The following is a 14465-nucleotide window of genomic DNA, read 5'->3' as shown; positions in this document are numbered from 1 at the left end:
TTTTGATTAGGTATAAGCCTTGAGTGGAAAGTGTGGAGATGCCCAAAATTTCCTTGGAAAGTCCAGGGAAGTATTTTCTTTGGAAATCCCATCTTTCTCACCAAAATTTAGATATTGCTTCTGGGCTAATCATTTTTAATTTCATTTTTTTAAAAATTTTATTTATTTATTTATTTATTTGCAGGCCCAGACAAACTTGACTAGAAAAGAAGCCCGGGCAGGGGTTAGGATGAGCACATGACGTGCCACGCGCTCCAACCAATTGAAAAACCACGAAAGGGGGAGGGCGGAAGTGACGAGCCGTATCCCTCCGCGGGGCGAGAGGGTCGGTGGGGGGAGTCGGCGTCTCTCTCCCCCGCGCCAGCTCCCGTACACGGAGCCGCATTCCTTGGCCCCCCCGCCCCCCTCCCTCGGGGCCCCCCCGCCCCCCTCGGGAAAAAAATCCACCCCAAATCACTCGAACCCGAGGGAGGTTTCCTTTCACCCTCGGGGAGACGAGCTTTCAACGGTTCCCTCTTCTCCGTCTCCCCCCAAGCCCCCGTCCCCTCCCCTGCTCCCACCCCCTTCTCCCGGCGCCGGGTGCAAGGTCCCTTTAAGGCGACGGCGCCTTCCTCGGGTCAGACTACCGGCGGCGACGACCACGGGAGGTGAGTGAGCGAGCGAGCTTTCTCTCTCCCCACCCCCCTTCTCCCGGGGGTTCCGTTATCTTTTCGCTGGGCGAGGCGTTCCGAGGCGAGACAATGAGAGGGGGATGGGGCGGGAGCGCGAGGGGTGGGGGCGGGGGCCCGGTGGCGCGCGCCCCCGCCCCCCTCGAGTGGCGGCGCGGCCCGCGGCGGCGGCGGCGGCGGCGGGCGTGGGGTGCGGCGCGCGAGCGCGTGTGTGAGTGCGTACGCCCCGGGAGCCGCGCGGCGGGCCGGGCAGGCCCTTGTCTGCCTGCCGGCCGCCCCCGGCGCCTGCAGCAGCGCGCGCGCGCGCACTCGCGGTCCACGGCCCCGCACACACCCGACGTCCACACGCACACCCGGCGCGAGGCGTCTCGGAGGAGTGGGCGGGCGCGGGCGCGGGCGGCGGCCCGCTGGGGAAGAGGCGGGGGCGGGGGCGCGGGCGGTGGCGAGCCGGCGGGGCGCGGCGGGAGGGGAGGGCGAGGCCGCGCTGGGGAGGCGGGCGGGAGGGGCGGTGGGCCGAAGTCCCCCGGGGGTGGGGATGGTGCTCGGCCGTCCCCGCGCCACCCCCGCCGGGGAACGAGTGGGGCGCTCTTTTTGAGCGCGAGGAGGGAAATGAGTGATTGCTTAGTCTCTTCCTTGTGTTATGTAATCCCCGCTTGGTCGTATAGTACACCCGAAGCCTTAGTTCACCGCGGTTTACAAAGTCTCCTCCCCCGGCTCTAAAATTTTGGGGTGGCGCCGTGATTTACAAAATGGGATGTGGCGGAAAAAGCTTTATTTTCGTATGGTTATATCCTGCCGCGGTGGGCGCCATGTTTATCCCAGGGACTATTTTCTCTAGATTCTTAGCACCTTCTGAAAAGGAGTGATGTTGATCCACCTGCTTTCTCTCCATTCTGCGAGTTTTCCTGATTCCCTCTTCTGTCAGACACGGGATTCTCTCAAATTGTTAATAATACTGGACATTTCTCTCAATGTCTTGGATATTTTCAGCTCAGAAAAAGGTAGAGCTGGAAAGAGTAAGTCGTTTAGCCCAGATCTCTTTTTCGAGCTGGAAATTGAGATACAGGTGTCCTATCGGAACAGCCGTCGTTCTGTTGCAGACTGTGGCCCAGCCCTCTACACTCTTTTAGAGACCTCCCACTGCAGCTCAAAACCCCACAGAAGTACAATTTAACTTTCAAAGGAATTTTCCCATCTAGATGAAGGGAAACGGCGGGGGCGGGGGGGGGCTGCTTCTTGGCGAACGACGTTGAATTTTGAGACCCCTTGCTTTTGGAACTGGGAATTGGACTTTGAACTACTTAGCACAATCGTTCTTAACTTCGGGGTGCATAAAAAGTACCTTGCAGATCGCTAAAAGTGCGGTTTGGGGGGGCCTCATCCCCAAGCTCTTTTGGATGGGATGGGGAGAGGAGTATCATCTTTACATTTTTAATCTGCAGTCCTTCAGCTGAGACTGATTAGGGTAACCACCATATTGAGTTATTGATCCAGCATAAAGGTGCTCAGACTATAATCTTCGAACAATTAAGTGGCAATCTATGCCCTTGATTTCCTTCCCCTTTCGTATATTATGGTTATAACGTACCAGCTACACTGATGTATCTCAAACTAAAGGAACTAACAGAATGAAAACTCTTGGAATGAACAGGATTTTGTTAGTTTCCACCCCCACCTTGAACCAGTGGTATAATCTAGAAAAGCAGTTCCCAAAATGTGGTCTGCTGACCCCTGGGAATCCCCTCCGGCCCATTCAGGAGAGTTTCGAGGTCATAACTGTTTTCAAAATAATACTGAGACACTGTTTATCTTTTTCACTGACATTTGCACTTACGATCCAAAGGCAACACTTGATAAAACTACTGCAGGAAACTCTATACTTACTTGAGAATGTCCTTGATGAAGCAGTAAAAATAATTTTATTAAATTTCAACCCTTTAGTACATGTCTTTTTAATTTATAAGAATCTATGACCAAATGGGAAGTGTGCCTGAAGCACTTAACACCGCCTGCTGAGGTAGATCTTTGTCATAAGGAAAGGCACTTGAGAGATTTAGTTGTGAGTTGCTTGTTTCCTGGAACAGCATTTTTACTTGAAAGAATGACTGATAAACTACAGTTTTTAACACTTGAGTGTTTGTGGATGTTTTCTTGAAAAAGTGTGAGCTTGTCACTTCAAGGAAAACGATAGTATTTGTTCCCAGTGATAAAAATTTGAGAGTGAAAATTAGAATTTTTAAAAAGTTGATACCTCAAGCTTAACAACTTCTTGGTACTTGACTTTTCTTATAACGTCAGTTTTAATGACTATGATTTTTTTCTATATTGTGTGATGAAATGTGTCAATAGTTGGAAGATAGGCATAATTCAGTAAATCTGTATTTTCCAAATGACCATTGCATGATGTTTGAAAGTCACCATGAGTAAGAAATCATTTCAAAATCTAAGGTACATCAATGGATTTTAAGATAACATTCATTGATAGGGTTTCAGATTCCAAGATGCAGTTATCCTTTAAGAAACTATCATTTGTCTATCTTTAGTACTATATCAATATACAAACTATCTGGAAAGGTTTTTAGAATACTTTTCCCTTTTTCTATCTGTGTGACAGCAGATCTTTGTTATATACTTAACCAAAACAACATAGAACCACAGACTGAATGCAGAAGCAGTTATGAGAATCAAACCCTTCTATTAACCTAGACATGAAATATTTGCAAAAATGTAAAACAACGTTATTTCACTCTTTGGGGGAAAAGTAGTAATTTTTAATTGAAAATGTTATTTAGGTTAACATGTAATAGGTGTGTTTTTGAATATACTGATAAGTATTTACATTTTTTACGTTTTAATTTCTAATGTAAGTATCAAAAGGTAAAGTCCACATAAACAAAGCTCTTTGGGATCCTTAATAATTTTAAGAATGTAAAGGGATCCCGAGACCAAAAACTGGGTCTCTCCTATCCTTCTGCTCCTGAGATCATCCAAATCTGTCTCCGTATAGAAACTTCCGGAGAATTCAGAAATGTTGAAGTTAATAATGGAAGAGGCAATGACTTGGGGAAGAATTCCGGAGCAAAAAAAGCTTAGTAAATATCCCAGCCAGGATTCAAACCAACTGTAACCTAGGGCAAGTTACTTAAACTCTCTAAACCTCGTTTTGACCTTATCTGTAAAATGTATTACTTAGGGTATATAGTGAGAATTGTGATAATGAATGAAAAGTGCATAATAATGCCTGTTATTATATCATAGTAAAATAAAATGTATTCCAGATAATGTGTCAGTCTTTATTCTCCATATATGTCTCTTTGTTGAAAGTGGAGATTTCTTTTTTTTTTTTTTTTTTTTTTTTTTGCGTTACGCGGGCCTCTCACTGTTGTGGCCTCTCCCCCTGCGGAGCACAGGCTCCGGACGCACAGGCTCAGCGGCCATGGCTCACGGGCCCAGCCGCTCCACGGCATGTGGGATCTTCCCGGACCAGGGCATGAACCCGTGTCCCCTGCATCGGCAGGCGGACTCTCAACCACTGCGCCACCAGGAAAGCCCGAGATTTCTGATTTAAATTACAAACCCTAGAGCTGGTGGTGTCTTTGTCATAATATCAGTATGGTAAGACTTTGATAGATTCTTTGGCAATCTGGTTTGTGATAATAAGCCATATCCACAAAAACGTATTTTTACATGTAACTCCAGAGGAGAGGAGAAAGGACTAATGTTTTGCTAGTATTTGGCAGAGTTAAATGAAGTTGAGTAGAAATGGAATTTAGACAACATAGAACTGTCAGTGAAGAAGAACTTTTCTTGGGAGAAGAACTGAATATTGTACCCTTTAAAAATAGGAAACTTAACTTCTCACTTTAGTTGTCGTTTTAGTAAAGAGCCCATAATGAATATATTTGGGTTCTTCTTGATAGGAGATTTGCTGCCAGATAAGTGGAAAGTATTTTATGTTTGAGAATATTAGGCAGATTACTAAGACTATTTAAGGGCTTCCCTGGCGGCGCAGTGGTTGAGAGTCCGCCTGCCGATGCAGGGGACGCGGGTTCGTGCCCCGGTCTGGGAAGATCCCACATGCTGCGGAGCGGCTGGGCCCGTGAGCCATGGCCGCTGAGCCTGCACATCCGGAGCCTGTGCTCCGTAACGGGAGAGGCCACAGCAGTGAGAGGCCCACATACCGCAAAAAAAAAAAAAAAAAAAAAAAGACTATTTAAGAACCCATTGTGAATATTATATGTGAGGTTCTACAGCAGTTACTGTGAGAGACAAAATGGGCCATACAGAAGACTGGGTAAATAAATGCTTCTTATCACAAGTTTAACAATAATTAGTTTTATAGCCATACTAAGTATTCAGCCCTGTAGGTTTTCTGGAATGAATCCCTTTTAAAGTCAAAAATTGAAGTAACTTGAATACAGATTGTTTTGAGGATTATTATTGTTTATTTCTCACTCAGGAGCAAGAGAGTGGTATTCTTAAATTTTTTAAGACATTTTTTCTGTTCCAGATGTTCTTTTTATTTTGATTTATGTATGGGTGGGTATGCACTAGCAGTGAATTGAAAATGTTAGATACTGAATTCTTCATTCCTGGAGTTTACTTGAGAGCTATAAAAGAACCAGACAAATTAAAGGAATTCAACGCTTCAAGAGCCAAATCTGTCTGGAGAGTTTTGGTAGAAAACATGTTTTCCTAATCTTATTTGAGGTGAAGATAGGTAGATATTTCTGCCCATTAAATACTTCAGAGGTAGACTGACAGTTGTAACTGAGGGATTCTTTTTGCTGCTTTTAAATAAGATTGTATAAAGAGTCTCTTTGTATCTTGCTTTTCAGTTATGTAGGCTTTTACTGACTAGCTGATTTTATAGGACCTGAGTATAAGGTAGACTACCATATTTGCCAGCGTTTAAGATACAACTCAGTCCTCCCTAGAGAGGTATGTATCTGGTACACCCATATTATGGATGGAAAGATGAATGCCAGACTTAAAGACTGTGGGAATCACTAATAGTCCCGTGTGAGCTGCAGTGTTGAGTAAAACCTACTGAGTGCACGAAAATCATGTTAGCAGTGTAATTACTGCTACAAAATACAGAAACCAGATAGGTTACCAAGATGTCAGATAATCATGATGCGTTGATTAACGGAAGACGGCAGTGTTCATCTCATCTTACAGTACCTCCTTGGTAACCTGTATAACTCAACTTCGATTTATTTTTTCTAACATTTAATTATTGTGCAACATCTTTAGAAATGTGTATATATAATCTATGTGAAAATTGCTCCTAGAAATGAGAACAAGTTAACAGAAAATTCAACCCATGAGGCTACCAGTTTGATTTAGTAAATGGCAAAAAGAAAATGGCAGAATATAGTAGAACAAAATATCACAACCAAGATATGAGTAGGTAGTTATTCCCCGTTCCTTTTTTTCTTTTTTTTTTAAATTTCAGCTTTATTGAGGTGTAATTGACGTATAAAATTGTAGGATGTTAAACTGTACATCATGGTGATTTCATATACATAAATATTGTGAAAGGATTCCCCCCATTCAGTTAATTAACACATCCATCACCTCACATATTTATCTTGTGTGTATGTGAACATTCTACTCTTTCAGCAAATATCAATTATAGTGTTATCAACTATAGCCACCATATTTTATGTTAGATTCTCAGACCTTGCTCATCTGATCCCCCCAACTTTTAATTTTAAGAAAATTTCATGCATGTAGAAAAGGTGAAAGAATACTACAAGGAGTATCTACAATGAACCCACCACCTAAACACAACAATTTTTTTTTCATAAATTTATCCATTTATTTATTTTTGGCTGCGTTGGGTCTTCATTGCTGCGTGCCGGCTTTCTCTAGTTGTGGTGAGTGGGGGCTACTCTTCACTGCGGAGCGTGGGCTTCTCTTGTTGCGGAGCACAGGCTCTAGGCACATGGGCTTCAGTACTTATGGCTCGTAGGCTCTAGAGCACAGGCTCAGTAGTTGTGGTACACAGGCTTAGTTGCTCCGTGGCATGTGGGATCTTTCCGGACCAGGGCTCGAACCCACATCCCCTGGATTGGCAGGCGGATTCTTAACCACAGTGCCACCAGGGCAGTCCCGACACAACCATTTTTAATGTTGGCATATTTGATGTCTGTAAGAAAACGCCAAAATATATATTTGCTGAACCACCTGAAAGTCACAGTCATGATACTTGCACTGAACATTTCATGCATTTGCTAAGAATAAATACGTTCTCCTGCATAACTCTAATACCACTATTCTTTCTAAGAAAATTAAAAATAATTTCCAAATATTGTCTTGTATCTAGTCTATATTCAAATGTTCCAGTTCTCCCCAATATGTCATTTATAGCTTTTTTATGAACCAGAATCCAGTAAAGGTTTACGTGTTGCATTTTGTTACATCGCTTTAGTTTCTTTCAGTCGTCTGGTTTAGTCTTCTCGCTCTGTGTGTAGGCATGCATGTATACATGTGTGTGTGATTGACATTTTTAAACTGTGTTAGTAGTTTTATAAAATATTCCATATTCTGCACTTGTCTGATTATTTCCTTTTAAAATGTCCCACTTTTTGGATTTATCTCATTATTTCCTTGAGGTGATACTTAACTTATTCCTCTACTGCTGTATTTCCTAAAAACTGGAAGTTAAATTTAAGTGCTTGGTTTGATTCAGGTTAAACATTATTGTCAATAGCTTTTGTTTGTTTGTTTACAAAAGAACAAGCCACAGACCAAACAGCTGATGACAGGTAGAGTTTGTATTATTGGCTAACATTTTTCTATTTAAACTTATTACTGTCATAACTTTTGGCTTTGAGACATAGAGCTACTTCCGTAATTTTAAGTTTAAGCATAACAATAGGACTTTGAGAAGGACCACAGAACTAAGTTTGCATCGTGTCATTTTGGTTCACTGCCCTCTGAAAAAATGATTGGAAAGTTGAAGAGGCAATAAGAGCTGATATATTTAGCAAAAGCAACCCACAGAGGAATAGTAAAGGGGTGAAAACCAGAAATTTTAGAAATTAAGATTTTGGGACTTTGGGAAATTATTTTCACTAAGATTATTTACCAGTTAATACTGATAGTAACCGTAAATTTACAGAACTAACATCATAATGCTAAAGTTTTATAAGGAGAAATTACGTACTTAGGCAGGAACAAGTTTCACAGGTAGATCATTATAGGGTGAAACAAACTAGATGTATATGAGTTTTATAAAAATGTTTTTACTGTGTTAAGATGTAACCATTTGAACAATTCATAGGGATCTTGTTCTCATCTTTTCTGTTGCAGAGAGGATAAATTATTTTAAAAAGAAATGAGAAAATTAACATAACATTGTAAGTCAACTATACTTCAATTTTAAAAAAAAAGAAATGAGAGTTTTTTATGCATAGAACATGGGATGATTTTTTAAAAAAATTTTCCCCTTCAGAACATGGATTCAGTTTGATCAAGGTTTCTCAATCTCGGCACTATTAACATTTTGTGCCAGATAAGTCCCCGTCTGTCTCGTGCATTGTAGGATGTTTAGTAGCACCCCTGGCCACTTGCCACTAGATAGATGCCAGTAGCACCCTTCCCCAACCCCACCCCTAGTTATGACTACCAGAAATGTCTCCAGACATTGCCATATGTCTTCTGGGGGCAGATTATCCCTGTTTGAGTATTACTGAGTTGGATAAAAGCCACTGGTATACGTGGATTCCTTAATGATCTAGGTTTCCCTTTATATAACCTATGTACAGACGTTGAACACAGTTCCCTTCTGCAGATATGCTGCACGGCTTGGACTGTGCTTAGTATATGCTGGAGAACACTGGAATATGATGACATCTTTTAGCTCTATTAGAAATTTTATTGAAACTAGAAATGAGCTCTTCATTTGTAAGGTGTAGGTCTTTTGCTTTATCTCATCCCCCTCCCACCTCCCAGTTTGCTTGGAAAATAACCTTATTAGCTATGTGTTATGGGTAAAGTTTTTGTTAGGAGTAGTTGAGAAATTTGATATCTTTGAGGTGATCTGTTTATATCTTGGCATTCAAGAAAAGACAGTCTTTAAAAAAATAGTTACTGGGGACTATATTCAATATTTTGTAATAACCAGTAAGGGAAAAGAATCTGAAAAAGAATATATATATATTATACATATGTATATTACATACATATATATTTAATATATGTTTGTATAACTGAATCACTTTACTGACCCAACATTGTAAATCAATTGTACTTCAATTTAATAAATAAATAAGAAAGACATGGTTCCTGCCCTCTCAAATATTACAGTCCAGTAGTTAAGGGAAGAATGTTAAATTGAGTATCTTATATGTTAGTTAAATATGAATGTTCCTGTTGTTTCAGAGTATCAGCTGAGGGCCCCAAACTAAGAGTCATAGGAGCTAAGCAACCCCACATTATAAAGTACGTTACGGGGACTTCCCTGGCAGTCCAGTGGTTAAGACTCCATGCTTCCAATGCAGGGGGCGTGGGTTCGATCCCTGGTCAGGGAACTAAGATCTTGCATGCCCTGTGGCGTGGCAATAAATAGATAGATAGTAAGTTACAAGACCATCTCTGCAGGACTTGTAAATTGGGTAATTCAGAAGCTACTTAGGCTAGTGTTTGGAAAATTAACCATTTCTTTGGAAGTTAAATATACACTTACCCTATGGCCCAGAAATTCCTCTCCTAGTTATTTATCCAAAATAATGAAAACATGCACATACAAAGACTTGTGCCCAAATGTTCATAGCAGGTTTATTCATAATAGCCTGAAAAATTGAAAACTGTCTGTCAACATGTGGATGGATAGTTTATCCATAAATGGAACGCTACTCAGTAATAAAAAATGAACAGACTACTGAAAAATGCAACAAAACATAGATGATTATGTTAAGGTAATGAAGGCAGCCTCAAAAAAAGTTACTTGCTAAAGGACTTGGTTAAACTGCATGCTGTGTCCTCTTTATTAATCTTTGATTGTTCTTAAAAAAAATTTTTTTTAACTATATGTAAATTCTGCCAGTGAGGAAAATGATGTGGGCAACTTGTTAGGGAATGGGAAAGGTTGGAAAAAGAGTGGAAGTAATGAGAATTAGTTAATAAAGTTTAAAAGATTGAAACATCTCAAGTAAGAATCTCAGGAGAAAATAGAAGTTTGTTTTAAGTTTCTAAGACAAGTCTTATTTGTAGATTTGGAATTTTTCTGCCGAATGACATAGAAGCGAAATTGAAGGTAGCTGACTAATAGTTGGGGGTTGATATGGAGATAATTTTATGTTTAAAATGAGCAGAGGGGTATCCCTGGTGGTCCAGTGGTTAAGAGTCCGCCTTCCAATGCATGGGACGTGGGTTCAATCCCTGGTCCGGGAACTAAGATCCCACATGCTGCAGAGCAGCTAAGCCTGTGCACTCTAGAGCCTGCACGCATCACAGCTAGAGAGCCCGTGTGCCGCAACTACTGAGCCCACACACTCTAGAGCCCACGCGCCGCAACGAAAGATCCCGCATGCTGCAACTAAGACCCGATGCAGCCAAATAAAAATTTTTTTTTTTTTTTTTTTAATGAGCAGAGAAGTCACTAGCATCTAGACTGCGATCTTGGAACATCATTCCACACCAAAAGGAATCAGGGCTCCTTAGAGAAATGGCTGATTCTAGGTCTGGGGCAAGAATGTATGAGATGAGCCTGAAACTTACAACCAGGATTTTATCAAACACAAGAGCTCAGGAGCTAACTGAGAAGTTCCCAGTAGCCAAAATAGGATACTTTGAGTATCAATAAGGATAACTGCAGTGGATCAAAACATATCAAATATATTTAAATTGATGTGTCATATGATGTGATATAATGATGGTTTAAGAACAAGCTTGGGCTTCCCTGGTGGCGCGGTGTTTGGGAGTCCGCCTGCTCATGCAGGGGACACGGGTTCGTGCCCCGATCCAGGAAGATCCCACATGCCGTGGAGTGGCTGGGCCCGTGAGCCGTGGCCGCTGGGCCTGTGCGTCCGGAGCCTGTGCTCCACAGCGGGAGAGAGGCCACAGCAGTGAGAGGCCCGCGTACCGCCAAAAAAAAAAAAAAAAAAAGAACAAGCTTATTGGACTTCCCTGGTGGTGCAGTGGTTAAGAATCCACCTGCCAATGCAGGGGACATGGGTTCGAGCCCTGGTCCGGGAGGATCCCACATGGCACGGAGCAACTAAGCCCGTCTGCCACAACTGCTGAGCCTGCGTGCCACAGCTACTGAAGCCTGTGTGCCTAGAGCCCGTGCTCTGCAACAAGAGAAGCCACCGCAAGAAGTCCGTGCACCGCAACGAAGAGTAGCCCCGGCTCACCGCAACTAGAGAAAACCTGCGTGCAGCAACGAAGACCCAACATAGCCAAAAATAAATTTAATTAATTAATTTTTTTAAAAAAGAATAAGCTCATTGGTCACTTTGAGGAAATGCTAGTGAAACATCATTATTTTGAAAACTGGTAAATAAAGAGAAAGAAGCAAGATGGAAAGAGTCGAGACTTTTACTATATGAACTGCACCACTGGGTAACCAAATAGTAGATATGTTTTTTTTGTTTGTTTGTTTTTTTGCGGTACGCGGGCCTCTCACTGTTGTGGCCTCTCCCGTTGCGGAGCACAGGCTCCGGACGCGCAGGCTCAGCGGCCATGGCTCACGGACCCAGCCACTCCGCGGCATGTGGGATCTTCCCGGACCGGGGCACGAACCCGTGTCCCCTGCATCGGCAGGCGGATTCTCAACCACTGCGCCACCAGGGAAGCCCGTTTTGTTTTTTTTTAAATCAAGGTGTTTCAGTTAATAAATGAAAAGGGAATGATAGATTCAGAATGACTAGATCTAGGCATTGAGCCTGGATGGAAGGATTCCTGATGGAAGAATATCCTGCCCTTGTGAGTAGTCTTGGGGAAAAAATGTTAAACCTGTATCTAATCATGTCTCTAGATCCAGCTATCAATTTCAGGATATACAGAGGCCAGAGACATATATTAAATGCCATGTGTATGTAATCAACAATATCCAGACTGTAGAAACTGCAAGAGGTGACCTGGTTCTTCAACAAATAAATTACATGCTGTGGGGGGGAAGATGAAGGAAGATCTATAAATTAAAAGAGACTTGGGCTTCCCTGGTGGCGCAGTGGTTGAGAGTCCGCCTGCCGATGCAGGGGACACGGGTTCGTGCCCCAGTCCGGGAAGATCCCACATGCCACGGAGCGGCTAGGCCCGTGAGCCATGGCCACTGAGCCTGCGCATCCAGAGCCTGTGTTCCGCAATGGGAGAGGCCACAACAATGAGAGGCCTGCGTACTGGAAAAAAAAAAAGAGACCTAAGAAACTTATCAAATAATCATAATATGTGGTGGACCTTATTTGAACCTGAACCAAACAAACTTTAAGAAATATGGTATTTAGTTAAGACATCGAAGCAACCTAAATGTCTATCAACAGAGGAATGGGTAAAGAAGATGTGGTACATACATACAATGGAATATTACTCAGCCATAAAAAAAGAATGAAATAATGCCATTTGCAGCAACATGCATGGACCTAGAGATTATCATACTAAGTGTAGTAAGTCAGACAGAGAAAGACAAATATGTGATATCACTTATTTGTGGAATCTAAAAAATGATACAAATGAACTTACAAAACAGAAGCAGACTTACAGGCTTCAAGAACAAATTTATGGTTACCAAAGGGGAAAGATGGGGGGAGGGATAAATTAGGAGTTTGGGATTAACATATACACACTACTATATATAAAACAGATAATCAGCAAAGACCTACTATATAGCACAGGAAATTCTACTCAGTATTCTGTAATAACATATATGGGAAAAGAATCTGAAAAAAAAGGGATATATGAATATGTATAACTGAACCACTGCTGTACACCTGAAACTAACACAGTATTGTAAATTAGCTATATTCCATATAAAATAAATTTAAAAAGAAATATGACATTTGAGAGAATTTGAGATTTCAGTGTTGACTAGGTATTTGATATTAAGAGACTATAAATCTTTTAGGCATATTAATGGTACTATGATTTATTTATTTATTTATTTTAAAATTTGGCCATGCAGTTTGTGGGATCTCAGCTCCCCAACCAGGGATCAGACCCCGCCCCAGCAGTGAAAGCACCGTGTCCTAACCACTAGATGACCAAGGAATTCTCTATGACTTTTTTTTTTTTTTTGGTACATGATCTTTTCAAGTCCTTATCTTTTAGAGCTACATAATAAAATATTTATAAATATGATATTAGAGATTAGTTTCAAAATAATATGAAGGAGAGAGGGCATAGATGAAACAAGATTGGTTGATGATTTTTAAAGCTGGGTGATGGATACATGTCTATTTTTTTTTTTTTGCGGTACGCGGGCCTCTCACTGTTGTGGCCTCTCCCGTTGCGGAGCACAGGCTCCGGACGCACAGGCTCAGCGGCCATGGCTCACGGGCCCAGCCGCTCCGCGGCATGCGGGATCTTCCCGGACTGGGGCACGAACCCGTGTCCCCTGCATCGGCAAGCGGACTCTCAACCACTGCGCCACCAGGGAAGCCCCATGTCTACTCTTGTATATAATTTTTTTTTTGGCCCTAATCAAGGCTCAAACCCAGGCCCCCTGAAGTGGAAGCATGGAGTCCTAACCACTGGACTGCCAGGGAATTCCCTACTCCTGTATATAATTAAAATTGATATCTCATTTTAGGAATAGCAGAAAAGGAATCACTACAGTCTTGATTCAGAGATTCATAGTTGTAATATGATGAAAGTTTGCCCCTTTACTTGGTTATAGTATATGATTCTCAAATTTACTACCTGTGCAAGTTTTCCTCTTGATGTAGCATGGTGTTCCCTATGTGCTGGCTTTTAATTTCTGAAATTCAGGTTTTTACCTGGCACTTTTTCAGAAGAAATGAAAATGTCCTAAAATTGAGTAAGGATTGAAGCTCAATGTAAGTTTTTTGGTTTTGTTATTAATTTGCCTGCGTCTGGTCTTAGTTGTGGTACGTGGGATCTTTCCTTGTGGCCTGTAAGTTTCTCTCTAGTTGTGGTGCGTGGGCTCTAGAGTGTGCAGCCTCAGTAGTTGTGGCGCACGGGCTCTAGAGCATGCGGGCTTAGTAGTTGTAGCTGTGGGCTTAGTTGCCTTGTGGCATGTGGGATCTTAGTACCCTGACCAGGAATTGAACCCGCGTCCCCTGCATTGGAACACGGATTTTTTTTTTTTTTTAATTTATTTTATTCATTTTATTTTTGGCTGTGTTGGGTCTTCGTTGCTGCGTGCAGGCTTTCTCTAGTTGCTGTGAGCAGGGGCTACTCTTTGTTGCGGTGCATGGGCTTCTCATTGCGGTGGCTTCTCTTGTTGCAGAGTACGGGCTTTAGGTACGCGGGCTTCAGTAGTTGTGGCACGCGGGCTCAGTAGTTGTGGCTCATGGGTTCTAGAGCGTGGCTCAGTAGTTGAGGCGCACAGGCTTAGTTGCTCTGTGGCATGTGGGATCTTCCTGGACCAGGGCTCGAACCCATGTCCCCTGCATTGCCAGGCGGATTCTTAACCTCTGGACCACCAGGGAAGTCACTGTTTGTTTTTGCATGTGAGATGTATTCCAAGCCTATGAGTACATTTATCTTTTATAGCAAAATAATAGGGAAGAGAAGGGAAAATTCCAGATTTTTCTTGTGAGAAATTAAGTTGAAGGTTTGGTGTAGAAAGAAGTTAAACACGAGTAGACTGATAGTTTGGGAAGATAT

The 14465-nt window shown here is 42.2% G+C and overlaps 1 protein-coding gene across 4 annotated transcripts in view; it reads left to right on the top strand.

Moving 5' to 3' along the window:
• Nucleotides 1-350: 350 nt before the first annotated feature.
• The window catches only part of POGZ (pogo transposable element derived with ZNF domain), a 46214-nt gene continuing 32099 nt past the window's right edge, over nucleotides 351-14465 (top strand). For all 4 annotated transcript variants that reach the window (XM_060090538.1, XM_060090537.1, XM_060090536.1 and 1 more), the window contains exon 1: nucleotides 351-647. The gene's annotated coding sequence lies outside the window, so the exon portion shown is untranslated. The remainder of the gene's footprint in view (nucleotides 648-14465) is intronic.

The sequence above is a fragment of the Mesoplodon densirostris genome, chromosome 2 (assembly GCF_025265405.1).
Source record: "Mesoplodon densirostris isolate mMesDen1 chromosome 2, mMesDen1 primary haplotype, whole genome shotgun sequence".
Lineage (NCBI taxonomy): Eukaryota > Metazoa > Chordata > Mammalia > Artiodactyla > Ziphiidae > Mesoplodon > Mesoplodon densirostris.
This window is presented reverse-complemented; position numbering and strand designations above follow the sequence as displayed.